This window comes from Armigeres subalbatus, unplaced genomic scaffold (assembly GCF_024139115.2).
Source record: "Armigeres subalbatus isolate Guangzhou_Male unplaced genomic scaffold, GZ_Asu_2 Contig884, whole genome shotgun sequence".
NCBI lineage: Eukaryota > Metazoa > Arthropoda > Insecta > Diptera > Culicidae > Armigeres > Armigeres subalbatus.
In genome coordinates, this window is record NW_026943683.1 from 26303 (window position 1) to 32473 (window position 6171).

Sequence of the window (6171 nt, forward strand, 5' to 3'; positions counted from 1 at the left end):
GATTTTATCCAAAATATTATTGGCCACATTTTCAATTTGTTCAAAAATAATACCATATATTATGGACATGACAATATAATCCTGAAACATCTTTCTGCACTTCATTTCAATGTTATTAATGAATGTTGTTCGATTTGCATCCCCGGACCATTTCAACTGTGATGCTCACCACAGTATAAACAATAATAATATTTTTTGTTTGATTCGGGCGGAGAACAAGTTCGAAATATGATTTCTTGTAGCGTTTGATTTTACCTATCGATTCACTCCAAGTCGAAAGTTTATTATATTTTATCATCAAAAACATAATTCCCATGGTCAAAGATGTAAATCTTGCAAATTATTCCGAAAACAATATTCAGATTTAACCAAAACAAATAGTAAACAAAACACATGATGTTTATTTTGGTACAATAACAACGGACGGTAATGAGCTACCGTCCGTGGACATGGTGGCTATTGTCAAACCCCTTGTGATAGTATAGGACGCCAGGGGGTGGGTTACTTCAAACAAATTCTTACACTGAAAATAATCTACACGCTCGTTAAACGTGCTTTTCCGCGTGAATCTAACGTGTTTTATGACATATTTTTTTCACTAGTATTCCACGTTAAATTCAATGTTCCTTTTCACATGCATCTATCGCGTTTTATTATTTTCCATTTTCACTTACGATTCACATTAAACTCATCAGAAACAAAATTGAATCGACACCACTTGCCAATTCTGTTGAATGTAACGTGTTTTGAGCATTGTTTTTATAGTTAAAATTTTGGAATGCTGTCATTAAGCTGATGAGAAAACGTTCAACTCATTTCAAGAGAAAAGGAAGTTCTCTTGCGCTAAACGTGTTTCCTATTAATGTAAGTCTATTATCTAGTGTGAAAAATTCAGTGAAAAGTAAATAATTTTTAAGCTTGATTTACAGGTAGATGAGTGACCAGCTGTTCAGTGCCGCTTCCCGGGTCCAGCATATGGCAAATAAGTTTAATTAAACAGCACAATATGGCTCGTTTTTCACCATCCAAAATATTTGCTTTCAATAATATCCTCTCAAAACAATCTAAAAATAAATGTGTAATAAAATATTTCTCAAAAGTGTTTTATTTATTGTTTGAAGATTAATAACATTTCAAAATTGGTAAAATACCCAAAGTGCCCATTCTGAAGTTTCCCACAAAAACAATTCATACGGATTTAACGTGTTTTCCATTTTTATTCTCCATGTACTTCAAATGTATCGAACGTTTTGATTTCTGACATTAGGAACTGGAAATACACGTTATTTTCCCATGTTATACAACTAGTGAAAATTCATGTGTGAAACCAGTCGCATGGGCGTGTGTAATGTTTTCAGTGTAGGTTGATTTGGGCACAAACAAATTTTAGTTTGTTTCAACCAAGTATATTGATGAAAACAAACCATAATTACATGTTGTTGTTTTTCTGTTATGTATACTCGATTAAGTTGAAAACCGGAATACGGGACTAGCGAAGTTGGATTTTTCTCGCAATACGTACGTTAAACCTAACTTCGCTAGTGGCGCGCTAGTCTAATTAGGGCTTAATAAGACTAGCGCACTACTAGCGAAGTTAGGATTAACGTACGGATTGCTAGAAAAATCCAACTTCGCTAGTCCCCCATTTCGGTTTTCAACTTGACTAGCGATATTTCAATTCAACCAAAATATAGTTTTAATCGACCATAATTTTAGTTGATTCGTTTGACAGTTCATACTACAAACAACACCGTTGGTTGTTTCAAACTAGTAAAAGTAGTCTGAAACAACCATAATTTAGTTTGAATTAAACTAATTTATTGTTTGGAACAAGCAAAACAACAGTTTATTTCAAACTAATATAATTACTGCTTGTTTTTCTTCTTTCTGTTTTATGAAATGTTTTCAAAAGAAATTCAGTTCTTTACAGTTTTATTCTATCTCATCGATTTATTTTATTGAATAATGTATAAGCATTTTACTCGTAAGACCAGCATTTTTACCAAGGAATAACATTTAACAGCGCGCTGTCTTCCGGAAAATCCATAACCATGCGGCTATCGTCTTCCGGCAAATCCATAACCAAGCCGATCGTCGTTGAATTTTCGGAGCCCGGCAACTAGTTGGACTGTGCGGTGATGTTTCAACGGCGACGCGTTGATAATGGCTGGCATTGATGATGTTTCTTGTCGCCTTCGATGGCATTATGGTTATTCGACGCATAATGGTTCCAGTTTAGTGTAGATATTTTCTTTTAGAATGCTGCAAGCTTTGCCTGCGCTAAATCGCAAGTAGTCCAGGAGCGGAATAACTAAAAACTCGGCTAAACATGGCGAATGCGTACCAGATACAGCTGCAGCTGACTGAAGTGAAATCTAGTTTTGAACAGATTTTCCTGCAATTATAAAGTTTAAGGAATGCATTAATTTAAATCTTCTTTAATGTAATAATATACTTTACCTGATTATGTGTTTCAATAATTGAAAATAAATCTCTTGGTCCGTGTAGTTGATTACAGTGCGGTGTTCTAATGTGTTGCATTGTGTAGCAAATTTGTTGGTTGCAACAATCCATGTTTTGTTTGAAACAATGTAACATTTTGTTAAAAACAACATTTTTTTTTGTTTGAAATAAACAAAGATTAGCCGTATTCAAACTAATTTGTCAGTTTGTTATTAACTACAAAAAGTGTCTGTTTCAACCAAAACCAAGGTTTTAAAACAAACAAAAATTAGTTTAAAACAGCCATAATGTGTGTTTGTTATTCAACCATACATATGGTTGTTTCAAACTAAAGGCATTTGTCTCCGTGTAGGGAAAAATAAAAAAAAATCGAACAATCAAAGTACAGGACTCTTCGTTGCTTCCTGCTCTTTTAAATTCTGCTAGTGGTTGACTAATGGATCATTGGCTGCTGCGCCTTGTAATGGTGGTAAGTACTTGTAAGTGTTGTTAGCACCTGAAAATTTCAATTAACTGACCATGCGGAGAAATCTGTAATGCTACGTTTTGACAGGGCAAGTGAATTGAACAACTCAGTTGAATTCAATTGACTTGCCAAAAGTTGAACATGTTCAACTTTCTTTTCGTTCAAGTGAATTGAATTAAGTTGTTTACACGTTCAGTTCGCGTTCGATTCAAGCGACTTGCTCAATTCACTTGCCTTGTCTAAACGTAGCATAAAACGCTTCCCGGGGGGGGGGGGGGGGGTCTTGATTGATATCGCCAAAGCAAATCTGACGTTTTAGTTAATATTTTGACTTGTTTCTTTCAGAACTATGAAGCTTACTGGAAACCACTGTTTGCCATTAATCATCAACGTTTTCCATTACAGAACAGCCGTCATACCCACCTCTCGAAGAACATTGACATTCTTTTATAATGTTCATCATCCACAGGCGCATCTCCACGGAAGTTCTAAAGCATGGTTAATTGGAAAGGATGCCGAAAGACAGCGGCCACAATCAGCGCCGCCATATACGAACATCACCACTCTTCACCAGCAGCAACACTTATGCTACGTTTAGACAAGGCAAGTGAATTGAGCAAGTCGCTTGAATCGAACGCGAATTGAACGTGTCAACATCTAAATTCAATTTAATTGAACGAAAAGAAAGTTGAAGCATTATGCATTATGCTACGTTTTGACAGGGCAAGTGAATTGAACAACTCAGTTGAATTCAATTGACTTGCCAAAAGTTGAACATGTTCAACTTTTTTTTTCGTTCAAGTGAATTGAATTAAGGTGTTTACACGTTCAGTTCGCGTTCGATTCAAGCGACTTGCTCAATTTAATTGCCTTGTCTAAACGTAGCATTACGGCATGCCCAATGAGAAGCTATCACTCTGAAAAATCTTATCGTAAGGTTTACGTGAAAACCTACATGGATTTTTTCCACAGCACTTTTCACGTAAATGCTACGGGATGATAATATAAAGCAAAACATGTCAAACGTCAACTCATTCCATGGTATGACTAGGTAAATTTTACGTGAAAATCCCCTTTGATTGATTATATTTTCAAATAAAGGATAATGGACTTTTGTGTAGATATCATTATGTGATGTATTATGTTTTATCATTCCATATTATGTAAAACTCTTAAAAATATTACGAAGAACAGAAAATTCACGATTGTTTTTTGTTTATGTAAAGAAAATAACATATTTATTGAAAGAATAAATTACAATGGATTGGCTAGTGTCGAATAGATACACATGGTCGGGAGTGATGTTAATTTGCCATGTTCTTACATTGAGTGGCACAAACTGAGCTCTACTGATTGTACTGATGCGGCTCGATCAAATCTGAGAATGACTAGTGCGGAGAGGCTTGACGTGGCGGTTTTTGATGCGGATTTAGCGGATATGCGTAAAGCTGTCGATTTGATTGGCTGAGTACAGTCTGTCTGGCCAGAATCGTTGCTATCGCATCAGCTCCGATAGCTTCCTAAATCGAGCCGGATTTGCAACTGAGTTTGCGATGAAGTCGCTCCTGAGGGCAGCATTTCTTCCGATGCTTCCTGTAATGGCTGCTGGTCATGAAAATTGGCATATACCTGCCGTGTTCTCAACTTCTGCTGATGGGGTTCCTGCTGCTATCCACTCTCGCTTTCCGCAATTGGCTTCTTGTGAATTGGTCAAATGGCAAGGCAAACATTCCTATTACAAAAAACAACTAAATTAACTAAAATTTCAACAATAGGTTGATTGTTTTCTTACGCTTTAAACTTTTCCAAAAATAACGAGAACGGTTTAAGAATCAGTTCAGCCAACGTCTTGTCACTGTAAATTTTCACACAGGAAAATCACGTATGTTTGTCAACTGCTGTGATGCATGCTGATTCACGTAGTATTAACATGACGAATTCGTAAATTGCATTCAAATATTACATAGTGGGCATATGGTGTTCTGTGATTTATATCTGCCGCACATACAATAATGTATTCGAATAATTTTCCAATTTAAGTGCACATTCACGTACATTTAAAGTTACAATATTTTTGAGTGTATGAAGAGCGCTCAACAACAGAATAAAATATCTAAATCTAAAATTCAAATTAAATTTCAAATCAAAGTAATAAAATAAACCGTAAAACAATTAATTGTATTGAATTTCTATTGTTATATTAGTGTGAAATGTATTCCAAATCGTATTGTATTTTTACTGTAAAACAATAAAAAACGTTATAGAAAACATTTGAAACACATTGTTTTCTATGGTTTTGTCCTTCGAAATCATCCCATTGAAGAACCGTTAAATCAATTGTTTTGCTCTGAATTTTGTATGGAAAATTTTCGATTTTTTTATTGTAAAGATACATAACAACCCCCCTTTTTTATTGTAAAAGTCCCATTTACTATTCATTTTATCGTGGAAAACCATCATTTCTGATGTGATTTAATTGTTGAAATTCTATTACATTCAATGGTAACTACTATGTTTTGATTGGTGATGTATGTAACAGTAAAATTTATGATATTTTAATCATATTTTTTATCCTGGTAGCGGAATCATAGCATTAGGGCGAAGCCAGAGTAAACGCGACGTGCGATGCGACGCGACGCGACAGTGCAATTTGACAGCCTGTTGATAATGATTGTTATTCTTTTACGTGAGTCGCGTCGCGTCGCATCGCTCGTCGCGTTTACTCTGGCGGGCACCTTAGGTGCCTGCCAGAGTAGACGCGTCTACGCGACGCGGCGCGAAAATTGCACACAAAGGAATAACAATCAATAATAAAGAGCTGTCAAATCGTATGGACGCTTCGCTTCGCTTCGCACTTCGCGTCTACTCTGGCCGCACCCTTACTGCCGGTCCACGCGCGCGTCAGAAGGAGAAGCTGCAAATATGTATTCGCATGGATGCAAATAAAACCTTAAGCAAGTAGCAGGCTACCTACTAGAATGGGAAATTTCATGGGAAATTTCACTTGACTGTTACTGCTATCCACGCGAATAATTATCGACAGCGTCTTTTTATAACGCGCGCTTGTGATTCTGCTACCGATGGAAAACAATCTGCCATCACCAAGAAATTAAGTTTTACTTTGAACAAAATTCATGTTACTTAGGTCCTTTTGAAAAGTTAAGCGAGATTTGTCCGATCTGATGGCACTCCCACGCAAACCAACACCACTAACAGGTAGCCGAAGCCTCCCCCTATCTGTC

The 6171-nt window shown here is 36.2% G+C and overlaps 1 long non-coding RNA gene across 1 annotated transcript; it reads right to left on the reverse strand.

The window, feature by feature from the left end:
* Positions 1–1915: 1915 nt before the first annotated feature.
* On the reverse strand, positions 1916–2826 carry LOC134204773 (uncharacterized). Its single transcript, XR_009977969.1, has 2 exons — positions 2461–2826; positions 1916–2395 (listed from the first exon to the last, which is right to left on the reverse strand). It is a non-coding gene; the product is annotated as an uncharacterized LOC134204773 (long non-coding RNA).
* Between the last annotated feature and the right edge of the window lie 3345 nt (positions 2827–6171).